At 59.6% G+C, this 27,470-nt stretch overlaps 1 long non-coding RNA gene across 1 annotated transcript; it reads left to right on the forward strand.

The window, feature by feature from the left end:
• Nucleotides 1-20,064: 20,064 nt before the first annotated feature.
• Nucleotides 20,065-21,247, forward strand: LOC139826898 (uncharacterized). Its single transcript, XR_011737007.1, has 3 exons — nt 20,065-20,252; nt 20,671-20,792; nt 21,236-21,247. It is a non-coding gene; the product is annotated as an uncharacterized lncRNA (long non-coding RNA).
• Nucleotides 21,248-27,470: the final 6,223 nt, after the last annotated feature.

Genomic DNA, 27,470 nt, shown 5'->3' on the forward strand with positions numbered 1-27,470 from the left:
GGGACAATGGGGGGTCCTGGGATGTCACAATGGGTCCTGGGGACAATGTGGGGTCCCCAGGATGTCACAATGGGTACTGGAGACAAAGAGGGGGTCCCCATGGTGTCACAATGGGCCCAAGTGACAAGGAGGGTCCCCACAGTGCCACGATGGGTCCTGGGGACAAGGGCGTTCCCCAGATGTCACAGTGGGCCCTGGGGACAAAAGGGGTCCCCAGGATTTCACAATAGCACTGGGGATAAAGGGGGGTCATGGGATGTCACAATGGGCCCTGGGGACAAGGGAGATCCCCATGGTGTCACAATAAGCCCTGGCGACAAAGTGGGGTCCTGGGATGTCACAATGGGCCCCAGTGACAAAGGTGGTCCCCTGAATGTTACAATGGGTTCTGAGGACAGTGGGGGGTCCTGGGACGTCACAATGGGCCCTGGGGACAAGGAGGGATCCCCAGGATGTCACAATGGGCCCTGGGGACAAGGGGGAGTCCCCAGGATGTCACAATGGGCCCTGGGGACAACGGGGGGTCCTAAGACGTCACAATGGGCCCTGGGGCCAAGCAGGGATCCCCAGGATGTCACAATGGGCCCTGGGGACAAGGGGGGATCCCCTGAAAGTCACAATGGGCCCTGGGGACAACGGGGGGTCCTAAGACGTCACAATGGGCCCTGGGGCCAAGCAGGGATCCCCAGGATGTCACAATGGGCCCTGGACACAATAGGGGGTCCTGGGATGTCACAATGGGCCCCGTTGACAAGGGGGCATCCCCAGGATGTCAAAATGCGCCCTGGGGCCCAGGGGTGTCCTGCGATGTCACAATGGGCCCTGGGGACAAAGGGGGTCCCCTGGATGTCACAATGGACTCTGGGGACAAAGGGGATCCCCACGGTATCAGAATGGGCCCTGGGGAAAAAGGGGGGTCCTGGGATGTCACAATGAGCCCTGCGGACAAGGGTGGTACCCACGGTGTCACAATGGGCCCTGGGCACAAGGGGGGATCCCCATAGTGTCACAATGGGTCCTGGGGACAAGTGGGGTCCCCAGGATGTGACAATGTGTCCTGGGGACAATGTGGGGTCCTGGGATGTCACAATGGGCCCCAGTGACAAAGGGGCCCCCTGAATGTCACAATGGGTCCTGGGAACAATCGGGGGTCCTGGGACGTCACAATGGGCCCTGGGGACAAGGAGGGATCCCCAGGATGTCACAATGGGCCCTGGGGACAATGGGGGGTCCTGGGACGTCACAATGGGCCCCAGTGACAAGGGGGGGTCTCCAGGATGTCACAGTGTGCCCTGGGTACAAAGAGGCGTCCCCGGAATGTCAAAATCGGCCCTGGGGACAAAGGGCGGTCCTCAGGATATCACAATGGGCCCTGGGGACAAAGGGTGGTCGCCAGGATATCACAATGGGCTCTGGTGACAATGGGGTCCCCAGGATGTCACAATGGGCCCTGGGGACAAGTTGGGGTCCCCTGAATTTCACAATGGGCCCTGGGGACAAAGAGGGCTCCCCAGCATATCACAATGGGCCCTGGGGACAATGGGGGGTCCTGGGACGTCACAATGGGCCCTGGGGACAAGGGGGGGTCCCCAGGATGTCACAATGGGCTCTGGGGACAAGGAGGGTCCCCAGCATGTCACAATGGGCCCTGGGGACAAAGGGGGGGTCCCCAGGATGTCACAATGTGCGCTGGGGACAAAGAGAGTCCCCAGCATGTCACAATGGGCCCTGGGGACAAAGGGGGTCCCCACGGTATCAGAATGGGTCCTGGGGACAAGTGGAGTCCCCTGAAAGTCACAATGGGCCCTGGGGACAAAGGGGGGTCCTGGGATCTCACAATGGGCCCTGGGGACAAAGGCGGTGTCCCCATGGTGCCACAATGGGCCCTGGGAGCAAGGGGGTGGCCAGGATGTCACAATGGACCCTGAGGACAAGCGGGGGTCTCCATGGTGTCACAATGGGCCCCAGTGACAAAGGGGGTCCCCTGAATGTCACAATAGGTCCTGGGGACAATGGGGGATCCTGGGACGCAACAATGGGCCCTGGGGAAAAGGAGGGATCCCCAGGATGTCACAATGGGCCCTGGGGACAATGGGGGGTCCTGGGACGTCACAATGGGCCCTGGGGACAAGGGGGGGTCCCCAGGATGTCACAATGGGCCCTGGGGACAAGGGGGGGTCCCCAGGATGTCACAATGGGCCCTGGGGACAAAGAGGGGTCCCCTGAATGTCACAATGGGCCCTGGGGACAAGGGGGTGCAGAGGATGTCACAATGGGCCCTGGGGACAATGGGGGGTCCTGGGACATCACAATGGGCCCTGGGGACAAGGAGGGATCCCCAGGATGTCACAATGGGCCCTGGGGACAATGGGGGGTCCTGGGACGTCACAATGGGCCCTGGGGACAAGGGGGGGTCCCCAGGATGTCACAATGGGCCCTGGGGACAAGGGCGTGCCGAGGATGTCACAATGGGCCCTGGAGACAATGGGGGGTCCTGGGATGTCACAATGGGCCCTGGGGACAAGGGGGGGTCCCCAGGAAGTCACAATGGGCCTTGGGAACAAGGGGGTCCCCCAGCTATCACAATGGGCCCTGGGGACAATGTAAGGTCCTGGCCTGTCACAATGGACCCTGAGGACAAGGGGGGACCCCAGGATGTCACAATGAAGTCTTGGGACAAAGGGGGTCCCCAGGATGTCACAATGGGCCCTGGGGACAAAGGGGGTCCCCACGGTGTCAGAATGGGCCCTGGGGACAAGGGGGGTCCCCTGAATATCACAATGGGCCATGGGGACAATGGGGGGTCCTGGGATGTCACAATGAGCCCTGGGGACAAGGGTGGTACCCACGGTGTCACAATGGGCCCTGGGCAAAAAGGGGGGTCCCCATAGTGTCACAATGGACCCTGGGGACAAGGGGGTGCCGAGTATGTCACAATGGGCCCTGGGGACAATGAGGGGTCCTGGGACCTCACAATGGGCCCTGAGGACAATGGTGGGTCCCCTGAATGTCAAAATGGGCCCTGGGGACAAAGGGGGGTCCGCAGGATGTCACAATGGGCACTGGGGATAAAGGGGGGGTCCCCAAGGTGTCACAATGGGCCCAAGTGACAAGGAGGGTCCCCACGGTGCCACGATGGGTCCTGGGGACAAGGGCGTCCCCCAGATGTCACAATGGGCCCTGGGGACAATGGGGTTGCCCAGGATGTCACAATGGGCCCTGGGGACAATGGGAGTCCCCAAGGTGTCAGAACGAGCCCTGGGGACAAAGTGGAATCCTGGGATGTCACAATGACCCCCAGTGACAAAGGGGTTCCCCATGGTGCCACAATGGGCCCTGGGGACAAAAGGGGTCCCCAGGATTTCACAATAGCACTGGGGATAAAGGGGGGTCATGGGATGTCACAATGGGCCCTGGGGACAAGGGAGATCCCCATGGTGTCACAATAAGCCCTGGGGACAAAGTGGGGTCCTGGGATGTCACAATGGGCCCCAGTGACAAACGGGGTCTCCATGGTGCCACAATGGGCCGTGGGGACAAATGGGGTCCCCAGGATGTCACAATGAACCCTGGGGACAAAGGGTGGTCCTGGGACATTTCAACGGGCCCTCGGGACCAGGGTGGGTCCTGGGATGTCACAATGGGCCCCGGTGACAAAGAGGGTCCTCATGGTGCCACAATGGGCCCTGGGGACAAAGGGGGTCCCCTGGATGTCACAATGGGCTCTGGGGACAAAGGGTGGTGTCGACGGTGTCAAAATGGGCACTGGGGACAAAGGGCGTCCCCAGGATGTCACCATGGGCCCTGGGGACAATAGGGGGTCCTGGGATGTCACAATGAGCCCTGCGGACAAGGGGGGGTCCGCATAGTGTCACAATGGGTCCTGGGGACAAGTGGGGTCCCCAGGATGTCACAATAGGTCCTGGGGACAATGTGGGGTCCCCTGAATGTCACAATGGGCCCTGGGGACAATGTGGGGTCCTGGGATGTCACAATGGGCCCCCGTGACAAACGGGGGCCCCTGAATGTCACAATGGGCCCTGGGGACAATGGGGGGTCCTGGGACGTCACAATGGGTCCTGGGGACAAGGAGGGATCCCCAGGATGTCACAATGGGCCCTGGGGACAATGGCGGGTCCTGGGACGTCACAATGGGCCCTGGGGACAAGGGTGGGTCCCCAGGATGTCACAATGGGCCCTGGGGACAAAGAGGGGTCCCCTGAATGTCACAATGGGCCCTGGGCACAAGGGGGTGCCGAGGATTTCACAATGGGCCCTGGGGACAATGGAGGGTCCTGGGACCTTACAATGGGCCCTGAGGACAATGGTGGGTCCCCTGAATGTCACAATGGGCCCTGGGGACCAAGAGGGGTCCGCAGGATGTCACAATGGGCACTGGGGACAAAGGGGGGCATCCCCATGGTGTCACAATGGGCTCAAGTGACAAGGAGGGTCCCCACGGTGCCAGGATGGGTCCTGGGGACAAGGGCGTCCCCCAGATGTCACAATGGGTCCTGGGGACAATGGGGTTGCCCAGGATGTCACAATAGGCCCTGGGGACAATGGGAGTCCCCAAGGTGTCAGAACGAGCCCTGGGGACAAAGTGGAATCCTGGAATGTCACGATGGCCCCCAGTGACAAAGGGGTTCCCCATGGTGTCATAATGGGCCCTGGGGACAAAAGGGGTCCCCAGGATTTCACAATAGCACTGGGGACAAAGGGGGGTCCTGGGATGTCACAATGGGCTCCAGTGACAAAGAGGGTCCTCATGGTGCCACAATGGGCCCTGGGGACAAAGGGGGTCCCCTGGATGTCACAATGGGCTCTGGGGACAAGGAGGGTCCCCAGGATGTCACAATGGGCCCTGGGGACAAAGGGGGTCCCCACGGTATCAGAATGGGCCCTGGGGACAAAGGGGGGTCCCCTGAATGTCACAATGGGCCCTGGGGACAATGGGGGGTCCTGGGACGTCACAATGGGCCCTGGGGACAACGGGGGGTCCCTAGGATGTCACAATGGGCCCTGGGGACAAAGAGGGGTCCCCTGAATGTCACAATGGGCCCTGGGGACAAGGTAGTGCAGTGGATGTCACAATGGGCCCTGGGGTCAATGGGGGGTGTCCAGGATGTGAGAATGAGTCCTGAGGACAAGGGGGGGTCCCCATGGTGTCACAATACGCCCTGGGGACAAAGTGGGGTCCAAGAATGTCACAATGGGCCCTGGGGACAAAAGGGGTTGCCATGGTGCCACAATGGGCCCTGGGGTCAAAGGGGGTCCCCATGGTGCTACAATGGGCCCTGGGGACAAAGGGGGGTCCTGGGATGTCACAATGGGCCCTGGGGACAAAGGGGGTGTCCCCATGGTGCCACAACAGGCCCTGGGAGCAAGGGGATGGCCAGGATGTCACAATGGGTCCTGGGGAAAATGGGGGGTGCCCAGGATGTCACAATGGACCCTGAGGACAAGCGGGGGTCTCCATGGTGTCACAATGGGCCCCAGTGACAAAGGCGATCCCCTGAATGTCACAATCGGTCCTGGGGACAATGGGGGGTCCTGGGACCTCACAATGGGCCCTGAGGACAATGGTGGGTCCCCTGAATGTCAAAATGGGCCCTGGGGACAAAGGGGGGTCCGCAGAATGTCACAATGGGCACTGGGGACAAAGGGGGGGTCCCCAAGGTGTCACAATGGGCCCAAGTGACAAGGAGGGTCCCCACGGTGCCACGATGGGTCCTGGGGACAAGGGCGTCCCCCAGATGTCACAATGGGCCCTGGGGACAATGGGGTTGCCCAGGATGTCACAATGGGCCCTGGGGACAATGGGAGTCCCCAAGGTGTCAGAACGAGCCCTGGGGTCAAAGTGGAATCCTGGAATGTCACAATGGCCCCCAGTGACAAAGAGGTTGCCAATGGTGCCACAATGGGCCCTGGGGACAAAAGGGGTCCCCAGGATTTCACAATAGCACGGGGGACAAAGGGGGGTCATGGGATGTCACAATGGGCCCTGGGGACAAGGGAGATCCCCATGGTGTCACAATAAGCCCTGGGGACAAAGTGGGGTCCTGGGATGTCACAATGGGCTCTGGGGACAAGGAGGGTCCCCAGGATGTCACAATGGGCCCTAGGGACAAAGGGGGGTCCTGGGATGTCACAATGGGCTCCAGTGACAAAGAGGGTCCTCATGGTGCCACAATGGGCCCTGGGGACAAAGGGGGTCCCCTGGATGTCACAATGGGCTCTGGGGACAAGGAGGGTCCCCAGGATGTCACAATGGGCCCTGGGGACAAAGAGCGTCCCCAGCATGTCACAATGGGCCCTGGGGACAAAGGGGGTCCCCACGGTATCAGAATGGGCCCTGGGGACAAAGGGGGGTCCCCTGAATGTAACAATGGGCCCTGGGGACAATGGGGGGCCCTGGGAAGTCACAATGGGCCCTTGGGACAAGGGGGGGTCCCCAGGATGTCACAATGGGCCCTGGGGAAAAAGAGGGGTCCCCTGAATGTCACAATGGGCCCTGGGGACAAGGGGGTGCAGAGGATGTCACAATGGGCCCTGGGGACAATGGGGGGTCCTGGGACATCACAATGGGCCCTGAGGACAAGGAGGGATCCCCAGGATGTCACAATGGGCCCTGGGGACAAAGAGGGGTCCCCTGAATGTCACAATGGGCCCTGGGGACAAGGGGGTGCAGAGGATGTCACAATGGGCCCTGGGGACAATGGGGGGTCCTGGGACATCACAATGGGCCCTGAGGACAAGGAGGGATCCCCAGGATGTCACAATGGGCCCTGGGGACAATGGGGGGTCCTGGGACGTCACAATGGGCCCTGGGGACAAGGGGGGGTCCCCAGGATGTCACAATGGGCCCTGGGGACAAGGGGGTGCCGAGGATGTCACAATGGGCCCTGGGGACAATGGGGGGTCCTGGGACGTCACAATGGGCCCTGGGGACAAGGGGGGGTCCCCAGGATCTCACAATGGGCCCTGGGGACAAAGAGGGGTCCCCTGAATGTCACAATGGGCCCTGGGGACAAGGGGGTGCAGAGGATGTCACAATGGGCCCTGGGGACAATGGGGGGTCCTGGGACATCACAATAGGCCCTGGGGACAAGGAGGGATCCCCAGGATGTCACAATGGGCCCTGGAGACAATGGGGGGTCCTGGGACGTCACAATGGGCCCTGGGGACAAGGGTGGGTCCCCAGGATGTCACAATGGGCCTTGGGGACAAGGGGGTCCCCAGGATGTCACAATGGGCCCTGGGGACAATGGGGGGTCCTGGGATGTCACAATGGGCCCTGGGGACAATGTGGGGTCCCCAGGATGTCACAATAAAGTCTTGGGACAAAGGGGGTCCCCAGGATGTCACAATGGGGCCTGGAAACCAGGGGGGGTCCTGGGATGTCACAATGGGCCCCAGTGACAAAAGGGGTCCCGATGGTGCCACAATGGGCCCTGGGGACAAAGGGGGTCCCCAGGATATCACAATGGGCCCTGGGGACAAAGGGGGTCCCCACGGTGTCACAATGGGCCCTGGGCACAAGGGGGGGTCCCCATAGTGTCACAATGGGTCCTGGGGACAAGTGGGGTCCCCAGGATGTCACAATGGGTCCTGGGGACAAGTGGGGTCCCCTGAAAGTCACAATGGGCCCTGGGGACAATGTGGGGTCCTGGGATGTCACAATGGGCCCCAGTGACAAACGGGGGCCCCTGAATGTCACAATGGGCCCTGGGGACAAGGGGGTGCCGAGGATGTCACAATGGGCCCTGGGGACAATGGGGGGTCCTGGGACCTCACAGTGGGCCCTGAGGACAATGGTGGGTCCCCTGAATGTCAAAATGGGCCCTGGGGACAATGGGGGGTCCGCAGGATGTCACAATGGGCACTGGGGACAAAGGGGGTGTCCCCAGGATGTCACAATGGGCCTTGGGGACAAGGGGGTCCCGAGGATGTCACAATGGGCCCTGGGGACAATGGGGGGTCCTGGGATGTCACAATGGGCCCTGGGGACAATGTGGGGTCCCCAGGATGTCACAATGGGGCCTGGAAACCAGGGGGGGTCCTGGGATGTCACAATGGGCCCCAGTGACAAAAGGGGTCCCTATGGTGCCACAATGGGCCCTGGGGACAAAGGGGGTCCCCTGGATGTCACAATGGACTCTGGGGACAAGGAGGGTCCCCAGGATGTCACAATGGGCCCTGGGGACAAAGGGGGTCCCCACGGTATCAGAATGGGTCCTGGGGACAAGGGTGGTCCCTAGGATTTCACAATGGGCCCTGGGGACTAGGGGGTGTCCCCAGGATGTCACAATGGGCCCTGCGGACAAGGGTGGTACCCACGGTGTCACAATGGGCCCTGGGCACAAGGGGGGGTCCCCATAGTGTCACAATGGGTCCTGGGGACAAGTGGGGTCCCCAGGATGTCACAATGGGCCCTGGGGACAATGTGGGGTCCCCTGAATGTCACAATGGGCCCTGGGGACAAGGGGGTGCCGAGGATGTCACAATGGGCCCTGGGGACAATGGGGGGTCCTGGGACCTCACAGTGGGCCCTGAGGACAATGGTGGGTCCCCTGAATGTCAAAATGGGCCCTGGGGACAAAGGGGGGTCCGCAGGATGTCACAATGGGCACTGGGGACAAAGGGGGTGTCCCCAGGATGTCACAGTGGGCCCTGGGGACAATGGCGGGTCCTGGGACGTCACAATGGGCCCTGGGGACAAGGGGGGGTCCCCTGGATGTCACAATGGGCCCTGGGGATAAGGAGGGATTCCCAGGATGTCACAATGGGCCCTGGGGACAAGGGGGGATTCCCAGGATGTCACAATGGGCCCTGGGGACAAGGGGGTGTCCCCAGGATGTCACAATGGGCCCTGCGGACAAGGGTGGTACCCACGGTGTCACAATGGGCACTGGGCACAAGGGGGGGTCCCTATAGTATCACAATGGGTCCTGGGGACAAGTGGGGTCCCCTGAAAGTCACAATGGGCCCTGGGGACAATGTGGGGTCCTGGGATGTCACAATGGGCCCCAGTGACAAACGGGGGCCCCTGAATGTCACAATGGGCCCTGGGGACAATGGGGGGTCCTGGGACGTCACAATGGGCCCTGGGGACAAGGAGGGATCCCCAGGATGTCACAATGGGCCCTGGGGACAAAGAGGCGTCCCCTGAATGTCACAATGGGCCCTGGGGACAAGGGGGTGCCGAGGATGTCACAATGGGCCCTGGGGACAAGGGAGATCCCCATGGTGTCACAATAAGCCCTGGGGACAAAGTGGGGTCCTGGGATGTCACAATGGGCCCTGGGGACACAGGTGGTCCCCAGGATGTCACAATGGGCCCTGGGGACAAAGTGGGGTCCTAAGATGTCACAATGGGCACTGGGGACAAAGGCAGTCCCCATGGTGTCACAATGGGCCTTGAGGACAATGGGGTCTCCCCAGGATGTCACAATGGGCCTTGGGGACAAAGGGGTGTCCCCTGAATGTGCATAATGGGCCCTGGGGACAAAGGGTGGTCGCCAGGATGTCTCAGTGGGCCCTGGGGACAATGGGGTGTCCTGGGATGTCACAATGGGCCCCAGTGACAAATGGGGTCTCCACGGTGTCACAATGGGCCCTGGGGATAAAGGGGGTTCTCCAGGATGTCACAATGGGCCCAAGTGATGAGTCCCCACAGTGCCACTATGGGCCCTGGAGACAAGGGGGTCCCACGGATGTCACAATGGGCCCTGGGGACAAGGGGGGTCCCCAGGATGTCACGATGGGGCCTGGGGACAACGAGGGGTCCTGGGACGTCACAATGAGCCCTGGGGAAAAAGGGTGGTCCCCATGATGTCACAATGGGCACTGGAGACAGTGGGGGGTCCTGGGATGTCACAATGGGCCCTGGGGACAAAGTAAGGTCCTCGGCTGTCACAATGAGCCCTGAGGACAAGGGGGGTTCCCAGAATTTCACAATGAGCACTGGGGACAAAGTGGGGTCCTGGGATGTCAAAATGGGCCCTGGGGACAAAGGGGGTCCCTTAATTGTCACAATGGGCCCTGGGGACAAGGGGGGTCCCTTAATTGTCACAATGGGCCCTGGGGACAAAGTGGGGTCCTGGAATGTCACAATGGGCCCAGAGGACAAAGGGGGTCCCCATGGTGCCACAGTGGGCCCTGGGGACAAAGGGGGTCCTGAGACGTCACAATGGGCCCTGGGGAAAAGGCGGGGTCCCCACGGTGTCACAATGGGCCCTGGGGACAATGGGGGGTCCTGGGATGTCACAATGGGCCCCAGTGACAAAGGGGGTCCCCATGGTGCGACAACGAGCTCTGGGGATAAAGGGGGTCTCCAGGATGTCACAATGGGCCCTGGGGACAAAGGAAGTCCCCAGAATGCCACAATGGGTCCTGGAAAGAAGTGGGGTCCCCACCGTGTCACAATGGGCCTTGGGGACAAAAGGGGGTCCCCAGGATGTCACAATGGGCCCCGGGGACAAAGGGGTCCCCAGGATGTCACAATGGGTACTGGGGACAAAGGCGGGGTCCCCATGGTGTCACAATGGACCCAAGTGACAGGACGAGTCCCCACGGTACCACTATGGGCCCTGGAGACCAGGGGGATCCCCGGATTTCACAATGGGCCCTGGGGACAAGTGGGGTCCCCAGGATGTCACAATGGGCACTGGGGACAACGAGGGGTCCTGGGACGTCACAATGAGCCCTGGGGAGAAAGGGGGGTCCCCACCCTGTCAGAAGGGACCCTGGGGACAAGGTGGGGTCCTAGGATGTCACAATGGGCCCTGGGGACAAAGGGGGTGTCCATGGTGCCACAATGGGCCCTGGGGACTGGGGGGGGGGGGTCCCCTCGGTGCCACGATGGGCCCTGGGGACTAGAGGGGGGGGGTTCCCTCGGTGCCACGATGGGCCCTGGGGACAAGGGGGTCCCCAGGATGTCACAATGGGCCCTGAGGACAAATTGGGGTTCTGGGATGTCACAATGGGCCCTGGGGACAAAGAGGGGTCCCCAGAATGTCACAATGGGCGCTGGGGACATTTGGGGTCCTCAGAATGTCACAATGGGCCGTGGGAACAATAGGGGGTCCTGGGACGTCACAATGGGCCCTGGAGTAAAGGGGGGTCCCCAGGATGTCACAATAGGCCCTGGGGACAAAGAGGAGTCCCCTGAATGTCATAATGGGCCCTGAGGACAAGGAGGGTCTCCACGGTGTCACAATAGGTCCTAGGGACAATGGGGGGTCCTGGGACGCAACAATGGGCCCTGGGGAAAAGGAGGGATCCCCAGGATGTCACAATGGGCCCTGGGGACAATGGGGGGTCCTGGGACGTCACAATGGGCCCTGGGGACAAGGGGGGGTCCCCAGGATGTCACAATGGGCCCTGGGGACAAAGAGGGGTCCCCTGAATGTCACAATGGGCCCTGGGGACAAGGGGGTGCAGAGGATGTCACAATGGGCCCTGGGGACAATGGGGGGTCCTGGGACATAACAATGGGCCCTGGGGACAAGGAGGGATCCCCAGGATGTCACAATGGGCCCTGGGGACAATGGGGGGTCCTGGGACGTCACAATGGGCCCTGGGGACAAGAGGGGGTCCCCAGGATGTCACAATGGGCCCTGGGGACAAGGGCGTGCTGAGGGTGTCACAATGGGCCCTGGAGACAATGGGCGGTCCTGGGATGTCACAATGGGCCCTGGGGACAAGGGGGGGTCCCCAGGAAGTCACAATGGGCCTTGGGAACAAGGGGGTCCCCCAGATATCACAATGGGCCCTGGGGACAATGTAAGGTCCTGGCCTGTCACAATGGACCCTGAGGACAAGGGGGGACCCCAGGATGTCACAATGAAGTCTTGAGACAAAGGGGGTCCCCAGGATGTCACAATGGGCCCTGGGGACAAAGGGGGTCCCCACGGTGTCAGAATGGGCCCTGGGGACAAGGGGGGTCCCCTGAATATCACAATGGGCCATGGGGACAATGGGGGGTCCTGGGATGTCACAATGAGCCCTGGGGACAAGGGTGGTACCCACGGTGTCACAATGGGCCCTGGGCAAAAGGGGGGGTCCCCATAGTGTCACAATGGACCCTGGGGACAAGGGGGTGCCGAGTATGTCAAAATGGGCCCTGGGGACAAAGGGGGGTCCGCAGGATGTCACAATGGGCACTGGAGATAAAGGGGGTGTCCCCAAGGTGTCACAATGGGCCCAAGTGACAAGGAGGGTCCCCACGGTGCCACGATGGGTCCTGGGGACAAGGGCGTCCCCCAGATGTCACAATGGGCCCTGGGGACAATGGGGTTGCCCAGGATGTCACAATGGGCCCTGGGGACAATGGGAGTCCCCAAGGTGTCAGAACGAGCCCTGGGGACAAAGTGGAATCCTGGAATGTCACAATGGCCCCCAGTGACAAAGGGGTTCCCCATGGTGCCACAATGGGCCCTGGGGACAAAAGGGGTCCCCAGGATTTCACAATAGCACTGGGGATAAAGGGGGGTCATGGGATGTCACAATGGGCCCTGGGGACAAGGGAGATCCCCATGGTGTCACAATAAGCCCTGGGGACAAAGTGGGGTCCTGGGATGTCACAATGGGCCCCAGTGACAAACGGGGTCTCCATGGTGCCACAATGGGCCGTGGGGACAAATGGGGTCCCCAGGATGTCACAATGAACCCTGGGGACAAAGGGTGGTCCTGGGACATTTCAACAGGCCCTGGGGACAAGGGGGGGACCCTAGGATGTCACAATGGGCCCTGGGGACAAAGGGGGGTCCCCATGGTTTCACAATGGGCCCTGGGGACAAGGGGGTCCCCCAGATATCGCAATGGGCCCTGGGGACAAAGTAAGTTCCTGGGCTGTCACAGTGGACCATGAGGACAAGGTGGGTCCCCCGGATGTCACAATGGGCCCTTGGGACCAGGGTGGGTCCTGGGATGTCACAATGGGCCCCAGTGACAAAGAGGGTCCTCATGGTGCCACAATGGGCCCTGGGGACAAAGGGGGTCCCCTGGATGTCACAATGGGCTCTGGGGACAAAGGGGGGTGTCGACGGTGTCAAAATGGGCACTGGGGACAAAGGGCGTCCCCAGGATGTCACCATGGGCCCTGGGGACAACAGGGGGTCCTGGGATGTCACAATGAGCCCTGCGGACAAGGGGGGTACCCACGGTGTCACAATGGGCCCTGGACACAAGGGGGGGTCCGCATAGTGTCACAATGGGTCCTGGGGACAAGTGGGGTCCCCAGGATGTCACAATAGGTCCTGGGGACAATGTGGGGTCCCCTGAATGTCACAATGGGCCCTGGGGACAATGTGGGGTCCTGGGATGTCACAATGGGCCCCCGTGACAAACGGGGGCCCCTGAATGTCACAATGGGCCCTGGGGACAATGGGGGGTCCTGGGACGTCACAATGGGTCCTGGGGACAAGGAGGGATCCCCAGGATGTCACAATGGGCCCTGGGGACAATGGCGGGTCCTGGGACGTCACAATGGGCCCTGGGGACAAGGGGGGGTCCCCAGGATGTCACAATGGGCCCTGGGGACAAAGAGGGGTCCCCTGAATGTCACAATGGGCCCTGGGCACAAGGGGGTGCCGAGGATGTCACAATGGGCCCTGGGGACAATGGAGGGTCCTGGGACCTCACAATGGGCCCTGAGGACAATGGTGGGTCCCCTGAATGTCACAATGGGCCCTGGGGACAAAGGGGGGTCCGCAGGATGTCACAATGGGCACTGGGGACAAAGGGGGGCGTCCCCATGGTGTCACAATGGGCTCAAGTGACAAGGAGGGTCCCCACGGTGCCACGATGGGTCCTGGGGACAAGGGCGTCCCCCAGATGTCACAATGGGCCCTGGGGACAATGGGGTTGCCCAGGATGTCACAATGGGCCCTGGGGACAATGGGAGTCCCCAAGGTGTCAGAACGAGCCCTGGGGACAAAGTGGAATCCTGGAATGTCACAATGGCCCCCCGTGACAAAGGGGTTCCCCATGGTGTCATAATAGGCCCTGGGGACAAAAGGGGTCCCCAGGATTTCACAATAGCACTGGGGACAAAGGGGGGTCATGGGATGTCACAATGGGCTCCAGTGACAAAGAGGGTCCTCATGGTGCCACAATGGGCCCTGGGGACAAAGGGGGTCCCCTGGATGTCACAATGGGCTCTGGGGACAAGGAGGGTCCCCAGGATGTCACAATGGGCCCTGGAGACAAAGAGCGTCCCCAGCATGTCACAATGGGCCCTGGGGACAAAGGGGGTCCCCACGGTATCAGAATGGGCCCTGGGGACAAAGGGGGGTCCCCTGAATGTCACAATGGGCCCTGGGGACAATGGGGGGTCCTGGGACGTCACAATGGGCCCTTGGGACAAGGGGGGGTCCCTAGGATGTCACAATGGGCCCTGGGGACAAAGAGGGGTCCCCTGAATGTCACAATGGGCCCTGGGGACAAGGTAGTGCAGTGGATGTCACAATGGGCCCTGGGGACAATGGGGGGTGTCCAGGATGTGAGAATGAGTCCTGAGGACAAGGGGGGGTCCCCATGGTGTCACAATGGGTCCCCAGTGACAAGGAGGGGTCCCCATGGTGTCACAATACGCCCTGGGGACAAAGTGGGGTCCAAGAATGTCACAATGGGCCCTGGGGACAAAAGGGGTTGCCATGGTGTCACAATGGGCCCTGGGGACAAGGGGGTCCCCAGGATGTCACAATGGGCTCATGGGATAAAGGGGGTACCCACGGTGTCACTATAGGCCCTGGGGACAACGGGGGGTCCCCACGGTGCCACGATGGGTCGTGTGGACAAGGGGGTCCCCAGGATGTTCACAACGGGCCCTGAGGACAAAGGGGGTCCCCACGGTGTCACAATGGTCCCTGGGGACAACTTGGGGTCCTGGGATGTCACAATGGGCCCTGGGGACAAAGGCGGTCCCCAGGATGTCACAATAAGCCCTGGGGACAAGGGGGGTCCCCAGGATGTCACAATGGGCACTGGGGACAAAGGGGGTACCCACGGTGTCACTATAGGCCCTGGGGACAACGGGGGGTCCCCACGGTGCCACGATGGGTCGTGTGGACAAGGGGGTCCCCAGGATGTTCACAATGGGCCCTGGAGACAATGGGGTGTCCCCAGGATGTCACAATGGGCCCTGGGGACAAAGAGGGTCCCCAGGATGTCACAATGGGCCCTGGGGACAATGGGGGATCCTGAGACGTCACAATGGGCCCTGGGGACAAAGTGGGTCCCCATGGTGTCACAACACCCTGGGGACAATGCAGGGTCCCCAGGATGTCACAATGGCCCCTGGGGACATTAGGGGTCCCCACGGTTTCACGATCTTAACCCTTGACACCCCCCAACTACTGGGTCCTTAGGGTTACTCCCGGGTCCCTCCTGAACTGAATCCCCGCCCGAACTCCTGGGTCTGATAGAGGGCACGAACATTTTAAGGGTTAACAAAACATAATTGGGTGCCCACTAACGAGCCAACACTTTAGGGCTGAGCCACACGAGCCCTTAGTTCAGAGCTTTAGGTGAACTCATGGTAAGGAAACCAGAACCCAGCAGTGCCAGGATCAGGAGTTTTACGGCACCAGCTGTGAACGCGAGGGGACGAGAGAACCGAGATTTACAGCAAAAAGGGGGCGCCAGTCTGGGTTCAACCGACCTGGAGCTTGGGTCCCAGTCCATTCAACACAAGGAGCCAAACCTGAGGAAGCTGAAGGAGCCTTCATCCAAAGACCCCTCCTCCAGAGCACCAGGTGGCGCCGCGCAGGCGAACAGGGGGCGTCCAGGCGGAGACTACGGCAGTGATGAGCGGGAAAGGTTCTGGATGTGTGCGGGCGCTCTGGGGTCGTTGGGACACAAGCACCTCGCTGTATTTAAACGCAGCTCCTGCCGCTCGGAGCGGCGCACGAGGGGTGGAACCATCGCTCCCCTTGCGCCCGACGGCGAAACGAACGCAGCTGCTCTGGAACCCTGCGGGGTGTGAAGGTTCATGGCTCCGGAGGCTGTAAAGTTGTTTCTGCGCCTCCGTTCCCCTCATGCCCCCCCATTCCCTTCACACCGACCCTCAATCCACCCCCCACCCGACCCCCAGCTCCCCCCAAACCCCGACCCCCAGCTCCCCCCCACCGACCCCCAAATGCCCCCCCGACCCCCAATTCCTCCCCAGACTGACCCCCAATGCCCCCTCACACCGACCCCCAAGGCCACCCCCGCACACCAACCCCCCAGTTCCCCCCTCAAACACCGACCCCCAATCCCCCCCCGGACCCTAATTCCCCCTCGCACTGACCCCCAACGCCCCCCACACCAACCCCTAATGCCCCTCACATCGACCCCCAAATCCTCCCCAGACTGACCCCTCAAATCCTCCCCAGACCAACCCCCAACTTCCCCCCCACACCGACCCCCAATTCCCCCTCACACCGACCCCCAATGTCCCCCCCCCACACCAGACCCCAATTCCCCCCCACACCGACCCCCAATTCCCCCCCACACTGATCCCCAATGCCCCCCCACACACCGACCCCCAATTCCTCCCCAGACTGACCCCCAATGCCCCCTCACACCGACCCCCAAGGCCCCCCCTGCACTGACCCCCCCACACCGACGCCCCAATTCCCCCCTCAAACACCGACCCCCAGTGCCCCCCCACTAGACCCTAATTCCCCCTCGCACCGACCCCCAATGCCCCCCCACACACTGACCCCCAGTTCCTGCCCCCCACACCAACCCCTAATGCCCCTCACATCGACCCCCAAATCCTCCCCACACTGACCCCTCAAATCCTCCCCAGACCAACCCCCAACTTCCCCCACACCAACCCCCAATTCCCCCTCACACCGACCCCCCAAGCCCCCCCCACCGATCCTCAATTCCTCCCCACACCGACCCCCAATGTCCCGCTCACACCGACCCTCAGTTCCTCCCCCACACCACCCCCCAATTCCCCCCTCACACCGACCCCAAATCCCCACTACCACACTGCCCCCCAAATCCCCCCCTCACACCCACCCCCAATGCCCCTCACGCCGACCCCAATTCCTCCCCCCACACCGACCCCCAATGCCCCTCACGCCGACCCCCAGTTCCCCTCACAACCTCCACCAAAACGGCGGCGCCTCCCTCTCCTCCCTCCCGCCTTTTCCCGCCACACACTCCCGGACGTGACGCCGGCGAGGGGGCGTGGCCGGCGGCGAGGGGGCGTGGCCGGCGGCGAGGGGGCGTGGCCGCGGCGCCGGCGGGCGGGAAGCGCCGGGGCGGGAAACACCGGGTGAGGAGGTCGCGTCCCCTCGTGTCCCTCGTGTCTCTTCATGTCCCATCGCGTCCCCTCGGGTCCCTCGGGTCCCCTCATCGTCCCCTCGTGTCCCTCGGGGCCCCTCGTGTCCCCTCATCTCCTCAGCACCCCCACTGGAGCCCGCCCGTCCCTCCCCTCCAGGAGAGACCCCGGGGCTGGGGCGGATCCGCCATCAATCCCCCCACAGACTTTTTCTCTCTTTCATCCCCCTTTTCCCTCTTTTCCCTCTTTCCCCCTTTATCCCTCTTTCCCCCCTTTTTCCCTTCCCCCCCTTTTTCCCTCTTTTCCCTCTTTCCGCTGTTTTTCCCTCTTTTCCCTCTTTCCCCCCTTTTCCCTCTTCGCCATTTTCCCCCCCTTTTTCCCTCTTTTCCCTCTTTCCCCCTTTATCCCTGTTTCCCCCCTTTTTCTCCCTTTCCCCCCTTTTTCCCTCTTCCCCCTCTTTTCCCCCTTTTTCTCCCTTTTTCCTTCTTCCCCCCCTTTTCCGCCTTTTCCCTCTTTCCCCCTTTATCCCTCTTTTCCCTCTTTCCGCCCTTTTCCCTCTTCCCCCCTTTTTCCCTCTTTTCCCTCTTTCCCCTTTATCCCTCTTTGCCCCCTTTTTCCCTCTTTTTCCTCTTCACCCCCTCTTCCCCCTCTTCCCCCTTTTTCCCTTTTCCCCCCTTTTCCCCCTTTTTCCTCTTTCCCCCCTTTTCTCCCCTTTTCCCTCTTCCCTCTTTTCCCTTCTTTCCCCCCTTTCCCTCTTCCCCCCTCTTTCCATCTTATCCCTCTTTTCCCCCTTTATCCCTGTTTCTTCCCTTTTCCCCCCCTTTCCCTCTTTCCTCGCTTTTTCCCTATTTTTCCCTCTTTCCCCCCTTTTTCCCTCTTTTCCCTCTTTCCTCGCTTTTTCCCTCTTTTTCCCTCTTTCCCCCCTTTTTCCCTCTTTCCCCCCTTTTTCCCCCTTTTCCCTCTTTCCTTGCTTTTTCCCCCTTTTCCCTCTTTCCCCCCTTTTCCCCCCTTTTCCCTTTTTCCCCCTTTTCCCTCTTTCCCCCCTTTTTCCCCCTTTCCCCCCTTTTCCCTCTTCCCCCGTTTCCCTCTCCCGTTTTCCCGTCCCTCCTCCCATTCCCGTGCAGCCCAACCCCTTCCCCCCTTTTCCCCAGAGCAGTTTTCATACAGATCCCCCCTTTCCCCCCAGCCCCGAACCCCCGGGGGTTTCTCAGCATCAGCAGCCACTTCACTCCCCCCAATTTAACTCTTTGTGTCCCTTTTCCAGGCTCTTTGGGAGCCCGGGTGTCCTGGGGCCGCTCTGGTTTTTGCTCCGGGGTGTTTGGAGCCCGGTGACCATGGACCTGTTTCCCTTGGGCGACGAGCTGCGTGGCTTTGCCCAGAGCCCCGGGCTGCTCTGCGGGGAAGCGCTGGAGCCCGACCTGGAGCCCAGTCTGAGCCTGGAGCCCGACCTGGAGCCCAACCTGAGCCTGGAGCCTGACCTGAGCCTGGAGCCCAACCTGGAGCCCAACCTGAACCTGGAGCCCATCCTGAGCCTTGAGCCTGACCTGGAGCCCAACCTGAGCCTGGAACCCAACCTAGAGCCCAACCTGAACCTGGAGCCCAATCTGAGCCTTGAGCCCAACCTGGAGCCCAACCTGAGCCTGGTTACTAATGATCAGTATTTACCAATGATGGTCATAATTTATTAATAGTGATCAGTATTTATTAATAACAACCAGTATTTATTAATGATGGTTAGTATTTATTAATGACAATTAGTATTTATTAATAACCACCAGTATTTATTAATAACGGCCAGTATTTATTAATGGCGGTCAGTATTTCTTAATGACAATCAGTATTGATTAATGATGGTATTTATTAAGGATGATTATTATTTATTAATGATGATCAGTATTTGTTAATGGTGATCGGCATTTATTAATAATGGTTAGTATTTATTAATGACGATCAGTATTTATTAATGACCGTCACTATTAATGATGATCAGTATTGATTAATGATGGCGAGTATTTATTAATGATGATCAGTATTTATTAATAACAGTCAGTATTTATTAATGACAATCAGTATCGATTAATGATTGTGAGTATTTATTAATGATGATCAGTATTTATTAATGATGGTCAGTATTTATTAATAACGATCAGTATTTATTAGTGACGGTCACTATTTATTAATGACAATCAGTAATTATTAATGAGGGTCAGTATTTATTAATCCTTGCTATTTAACCCTTTTGGGTTGAAACCTTTGAGACCGAACGCCGATTGATTCCACCGGGCAAGCTCCACCTGCCTGGAGCTTCAGTGCCGACTACGCCATCTGTTCTAAAAGCGCCGCGGCTTTATCATGTTGATTTTTTTACCTATTTATCCTGATTTTTGTCACTTTAGCCACTTGGCGGCTGCTCCGGTTGAGGATGGCGGCGTCTCCATGTGCCGGAACCACGGGTGGTCGGTGGACGCCGAGAGGGGGCAGGTAACGGGCACCCATGGGTGCTGCTCATTGAGCGGGGATCTGAGCGAAGGCGGCGAGGGGGTTGGCGGTGCCGTCGAAGCCCTTTGCGGGGGTCGTTACCAAATTGTGCGTAACTGGATGATTTGTGAACGTCGCTGCCGATTGAGTGGAGATGACGGGGTGAGAAAACGAGAAATAGGGAATCGCTGCGGTGTAAAGATTCGCGTTGCGCGCTCCCGCCCGGTTTGGGTTGTGTTTAGCGTAGCGGGTTTTATTATCCTCGTTATATAATGGAGAAATAATTGGGAAGAGCAGTTTGCAAAGCGCTTTGATATCCTCCAGCGCCACCGACGCTCCCGGTTCCGTTTGTGCTCAGGTGCGCGACGCGGGCGATGCAAACACCGCGAAACCATCGTTGGGAGATGGAAACGGCGCCTCCGAACCCCCGACGCTGTCCGAAAACACCCCCCTGGTGATCCCGGTGTTGGTTCCAGTGACAAGGAACGAGGTGGGTGAGGAGTACTTGGATGGTTGTGCGATGATTCGGCAACCGGCGGTGCCGGAGTTGCTCGCCGGAGCACCCGTGTGTGTGTCCCTGGCTGAACCAAGGGTGCTACGTGCCCCAGAACCCCCCAAATTACACCCAAATAACGCTATGGGGACGCGCTCGGCGGCCGCTACCCCAGGGACGGGCTCTGGGAGGCTCCAGGCTCCCGCTGGGTTATTGATCCGAAATACGGAACCCGGCGATCGCCTCGAGTTGGGTGGAAGGGAGGAAGCATCAGCAGGACCGGAGGGTCCCCAGACCCCTCATTTTGGGGTTCGCCGCTTGCTTTTGAGCCAAAAAAGGAGGAAAAGCAGATAAACGCCCGTGTGATTTTGTGCGTTTTCCACCTTTAACCCTTTTCTCGTTCGATGTTGCCCAGGTCACCGAAAATGAGTCTCTGGATGGGAAGATCTCGCAGCAAAAAGGCGACGGAGGCCGAAACCCCTCGTGATCCCGACACCGGGATTGAAGCGCTTTCGGCCGCCCCGCGGGGTTAATTCGGTGCGATGCGGATGTCCCCACGTAGCGCTTTGGGGGGAACACCCCGCTTTATGGTTGTGGTTTACGGGGGGTTTATCTCAACCCGGGCCGAGCGATCCCAGTGTAAAACCGCCCGGTGAACCCGGTTTGGGTTCGGCGTCCCCTCGCTGGTTTGTGGTGGCAAACGCAGAGCTTGTGCTCCCCAAAAACCCCCAAAATGGGTGATTTTGTGGAATATGGGATGGAAACAACCCCCCCAGGGTTTCGCTGTGATATCGGGTGTAAAAACCACCCGAGTGCTGCGATCGACTGCAAAACCCCATTGGGATGATCCATCAGCGACCGATTTCACCAAAACGATGGGAATTGGGACAATTTGTGGTTGTGACGCCAAGGAACGGTCTCGGCACGATGATTTTGATCCTGAGCGTTGCTTTTCCCCTCTATTTCTCAATATCCCGCAGGCAGAATGGACAGTGACCTGGGATTGTGCCTGGTGAAGGACGCCCCCAAAATCAGCGTCTGGCCGTGAGTCCCCAAACCACCAAAAACGGGCGCAAAACGGGTGCGTCGCGCTTTTCCTGCCCCTCGTTTGGCCCACCAGGACCCATTGACGTCCATTCCGAACGGAACACGAGGCGCTGATGTCACCGGCGGCGCTGATGTCGCGGCGGAACCCCGGCAACGCTTTGTTGTTCCGAGCCCTCGCAGGGCGTCTCTCCCACTCTGCCGCGTCTCGGAGCGAATCCCTGTGGTTTTCGGCCGAACCGCGCGGTTTCGGTGCCGATCGGAGCACGATGATGCCGTGAGCGCTCAGAACGCCCCCGTCCCCCCCGCCGCGCCGCCGCGGTCCCCGTCACCGCCTCCCGTCCCCTCTCCAGGCAGATCAACGTGGGGAGCGGCTTCCAGGCGGAGCTGCCGGCCCTGCGCGACCCAGCGCAGGCGCAGCAGGACGAGGAGCGCGCGGAGCTGGTCTGGAAGCCCTGGGGGGACATGGACACCGACCCGCAGGCGCCCGACCCAGGTATCGCACGCATTGGGTGCCTGGCCCACCCCACCTGGGCCCCGGGGGGGTCGTCGCTGCTCTTGGGGCTCCCAACGCTGCCTTTTGGGTAGAAATAGTGACGTTTCTCCGTGTCTTTCTTGCTCTCCGCTCCACCTGGTTGGCTCGTTTTCCGCTGTCCCGTATCGCGCCTTTTGTCCCCAAAACCCAACTTTTCCTTCTCGTATCGTACCCATTATCATGTCGCACCTTTTCTTGACCAACCCCAACGTTTCCATTGTCCTATCGCACCTTTTCTTGACAAAACCCAACTTTTCCTTGTTGTAGCGCGTCTTTTCTTGACATAAACCCAACTTTTCCTTCTCGTATCGTACCCATTGTTGTATCGCACCTTTTCTTGACGAAACCTGACGTTTCCATTGTCCTATCGCATCTTTTCTCAACAAAACCCAACTTTTCCTTGTCTTCTCACATCTTTTCTTGACAGAACCCAACGTTTCTGTTGTCCTATTGCATCTTTTCTTGACATACACCCAACTTTTCCTTGTCCTATTGCGTCTTATCTTGACCAACTCCAACTTTTCCTTGACCTATCGTGTCTTTTCTTGACAAAACCCAACTTTTCCTTGTCCTATTGTCTTTTCTTGACATAAACCCAACTTTTCCTTGTCCTATCGCGTCTTTTCTTGACAAAACCCAACTTTTCCTTGTCCTATTGTCTTTTCTTGACATAAACCCAACTTTTGCTTGTCCTATCGTGTCTTTTCTTGACAAAACCCAACGTTTCCATTGTCCTATCACGTCTTTTCTCAACAAAACCCAACTTTTCCTTGTCCTATCACACCTTTTCTTGACAAACCCCAACATTTCCTTTATCATATCGCATCTTTTCTTGACCAACTCCAACTTTTCCTTGAATCGTACCCATTGTCGTATCACGCTTTTCCTTGAAAAACCCCAGCTTTTCCTTGTTGGATCCCATATTTCCACCCCCAAACCCCAACACCCCCATGTCACATCCCCCTTTCCCCAAACCCCAACACCCCCATGTCACATCCCCCTTTCCCCAAACCCCAACACCCCCATGTCACATCCCCCTTTCCCCCAACACCCCCATGTCACATCCCCCTTTCCCCAAACCCCAACACCCCCATGTCACATCCCCCTTTCCCCCCAACACCCCCATGTCACATCCCCCTTTCCCCAAACCCCAACACCCCCATGTCACATCCCCCTTTCCCCAAACCCCAACACCCCCATGTCACATCCCCCTTTCCCCAAACCCCAACACCCCCATGTCACATCCCCCTTTCCCCAAACCCCAACACCCCCATGTCACATCCCCCTTTCCCCCAACACCCCCATGTCACATCCCCCTTTCCCCAAACCCCAACACCCCCATGTCACATCCCCCTTTCCCCAAACCCCAACACCCCCATGTCACATCCCCCTTTCCCCCAACACCCCCATGTCACATCCCCCTTTCCCCCCCAAACCCCAACATCCCCACCTCATATCACCCCATTTCCCCCCTGAACCCCAACATCCCCATGTCCCATCACCCCGTTTCCCCCACCCCGTGTCGGTTGCAGTGTTGACCCTGCTGTCCATGGCGAGCTCCAGCACCATCCCCGGGAGCTCCAGCGCCGTCCCCGGGAGCTCCAGCGCCGTCCCCGGGAGCTCCAGCACCATCCCCGGGAGCTCCAGTGCTGTCCCCGGGAGCTCCAGTGCCATCCTCGGGAGCTCCAGTGCCATCCCTGGGAGCTCCAGTGCCATCCCTGGGAGCTCCAGCTCCATCCCCAGGAGCTCCAGCGCCATCCCCGGGAGCTCCAGCGCCATCCCTGGGAGCTCCAGTGCTGTCCCCGGGAGCTCCAGCGCCATCCCCGGGAGCTCCAGCGCCATCCCTGGGAGCTCCAGTGCCGTCCCTGGGAGCTCCAGTGCCATCCCTGGGAGCTCCAGTGCCATCCCTGGGAGCTCCAGTGCCATCCCTGGGAGCTCCAGTGCTGTCCCCAGGAGCTCCAGTGCCATCCCTGGAAACTCCAGCGCCATCCCCGGGAGCTCCAGTGCTGTCCCTGGGAGCTCCAGTGCCATCCCCGGGAGCTCCAGTGCTGTCCCTGGGAGCTCCAGTGCCATCCCTGGAAACTCCAGCGCCATCCCCGGGAGCTCCAGTGCCGTCCCTGGGAGCTCCAGCGCCATCCCCAGAAACTCCAGCGCCATCCCTGGGAGCTTCAGTGCCATCCCTGGGAGCTCCAGCGCTGTCCCTGGCGCCGTCCTTAACCTGGAGCTGGCCCTGCACTGCCTGCACGCGGCACGCGGCGACGTGATGGTGAGTGACCCCAAAACCCCCAATATCACCCCAACCCCCCCGATATCACCCCAACCCCCCCGATATCACCCCAGACCCCCCGATATCACCCCAAAACCCCCTGATATCACCCCCAAAAGCCCCAATATCACCCCCATGCCCCCGATATCACTCCAAAAGCCCCGATATCACCCCAAAACCGCTGATATTTCCCCAAAACACCCTGGTATTTCCCCAAATCCCCGATATCTCCCCAAACCCCCCGATATCACCCCAAAACCCCGATATCACCCCAAAACCTCTCGATATCACCCCAAAACCCCTGATATCTCCCCAAAACCCCCCGATATCACCCCAAAACCCCGATATCTCCCCAAAACACCCCGATATCACCCCCAAAAGCCCCTGGTATCTCCCCAAAACCCCTTGATATCACCCCAAAAGCCCCCGATATCACCCCAACCCCCCCGATATCACCCCAAACCCCCCTGATATCTCCCCAAAACCCCTTGATATCACCCCAGAACCCCCCGATATCACCCCAAAATCCCCGATATCTCCCCAAAACCCCCCAATATCACCTCAAAATCTCCCGATATCACCCCAAACCCCCCTGATATCACCCCAAACCCCCTTGATATCTCCCCAGAACCCGCTGATATCACCCGAAACCCCTCCGGTATCTCCCCAAACCCCCCGATATCACCCCAAAACCCCCTGATATCACCCCAAACCTCCTTGATACCTCCCCAGAACCCCTTGATATCTCCCCAGAACCCGCTGATATCATCCCAAACCACCCCGGTATCTCCCCAAAACCCCCTGATATCTCCCCAAACCCCCCGATATCTCCCCAAAACCCCCTGATATCACCCCCATGCCCCCGATATCACTCCAAAACCCCCCGATATCTCCCCCAAACCCCCGATATCTCCCCAAAAGCCCCAATATCTCCCCAAAACCCCCCGATATCACCTCAAAATCTCCCGATATCACCCCAAACCCCCTTGATATCTCCCCAGAACCCCCCGATATCTCCCCAAAACCCCCCGATATCTCCCCAAAACCCCCCTATATCACCCCAAACCCTCCCGATATCACCCCAAACCCCCCGATATCTCCCCAAAACCCCTGATATCACCCCCAAACCCCCCCGATATGACCCCAAATCCCCATGATACCACCCCAAAACCCCCCGATATCACCCCAAAGCCCCCTGATATCACCCCCAAAAGCCACAGTATCACCCCCATGCCCTCGATATCACTCCAAAACCCCCGATATCACCCCAAACCCCCCAATATCTCCCCCAAGCCCCCCGATATCACCCTAAAACCCCCTGATATCTCCCCAAAACCCCCTGATATCACCCCAGAACCCCCCGATATCACCCCAAAAGCCCCAATATCACCCCCATGCCCCCGATATCTCCCCAAACCCCCCGATATCACCTCAAAATCTCCCAATATCACCCAAAACTCCCCCGATATCACCCCAAACCCCCTTGATATCTCCCCAAAACCCCTTGATAACTCTCCAGAACCCCCTGATATCACCCCAAAACCCCCCGGTATCTCCCCAAACCCCCCGATGTCACCCCAAAATCCCCTGATATCACCCCAAAATCCCCTGATATCTCCCCAAAACCCCCGATATCTCCCCAAACCCCCCTGATATCACCCCAAAACCTCCTGATATCTCCCCAAAACCCCTTGATACCAGCCCAGAACCCCCTAATATCACCCCCAAACCCACCGATATCATCCCCAAAAGCCCCAGTATCACCCCCATGCCCCCGATATCACCCCAAACCCCCCGATATCACCCCAAAACCCCCTGATATCTCCCCAGAACCCCCAGATATCACCCCAAAACCCCCTGATATCTCCCCAAATCCCATTGATATCACCCCCAAACCCCCGATATCTCCCCAAAACCCTATGATATCTCCCCAAAACCCCCCGATATCACCTCAAAATCTCCCGATATCACCCCAAACCCCCCGATATCACCCCAAAACCTCCCGATATCTCCCCAAACCCCCTGATATCACCCCAAAGCCCCCGATATCACCCCAAAACCCCTTGTTATCACCCCAGAACCCCCCGATATCACCCCCAAGCCACCTGATATCACCCCCAAAAGCCCCGATATCTCCCCAAAACCCCCGATATCTCCCCAAACCCCCCTGATATCTCCCCAAAACCCCTCGATATCTCCCCAAAACCCCTCGATATCTCCCCAAAACCCCCCGATATCTCCCCAAAACACCTTGATATCACCCCAAAACCCCCTGATATCTCCCCAAATCCCCTGATATCACCCCAAAACCCCTCGATATCACCCCAAAACCCCCTGATATCTCCCCAAAACCCCTCGATATCTCTTCAAAACCCCCTGATATCTCCCCAATGCACATCCTGTGGACCCCTCTTTGTCCCCAGGGCCCATTGTGATATCCTGGGGAGCCCTCTTTTTCCCCAGGGCCTATTGTGACATCCTGGGGACCCCCTTTGTCCCCCGGGCCCATTGTGACATCCTGAAGACCCCCTTTGTCCCCAGGGCCTATTGTGACATGCCAGGACCCCCCCTTTTCTCCAGGGCCCATTGTGACGTCCCAGGACCCCCTATTGTCCCCAGAGCCCATTGTGACACCGTGGAGACCCTCCTTGTCCTCAGGGCCCATTATGACATTCAGGGGACTCCTCTTTGTCCCCAGGGCCTATTGTGACATCCTGGGGACCCCCCTTTTCTCCAGGGCCCATTGTGACGTCCCAGGACCCCCTATTGTCCCCAGAGCCCATTGTGACACCGTGGAGACCCTCCTTGTCCTCAGGGCCCATTATGACATTCAGGGGACTCCTCTTTGTCCCCAGGGCCTATTGTGACATCCTGGGGACCCCCCTTTACTCCAGGGCCCATTGTGACGTCCCAGGACCCCCTGTTGTTCCCCCGGCCCATTGTGAAATCCTGGAGACACCCTCTTTTTCCCCAAGGCCCATTGTGACATCCCACGACCCCCCATTGTCCCCAGGCCCCATTATGCACATCCTGCGGTCCCCCTTTATCCCCCGGCCCCATTCTGACACTGTGGGGACCCCCGTTGTCCCCAGGACCCATTGTGACATCCTGGGGACCCCCTTTGTCCCCAGGGCCTCTTGTGACATCCCAGAATCCCCCATTGTCCCCAGGGCTCATTGTGACACCGTGGAGACCCCCCCTTTTTCTCCAGTGCCCATTGTGACATCCTGGGGACCCCCCTTTGTCTCCAGGGCCCATTGTGACGTTCAGGGGAACCCCCTTTGTCCCCAGGGCTCATTGTGACATCCTGGGGACTCACTTTGTCCCCAGGGCCCATTGTGACATCCCAGGACCCCCCATTGTACCCAGG

This window comes from Patagioenas fasciata, unplaced genomic scaffold (assembly GCF_037038585.1).
Source record: "Patagioenas fasciata isolate bPatFas1 unplaced genomic scaffold, bPatFas1.hap1 Unplaced_6, whole genome shotgun sequence".
Classification (NCBI taxonomy): Eukaryota; Metazoa; Chordata; class Aves; order Columbiformes; family Columbidae; genus Patagioenas; species Patagioenas fasciata.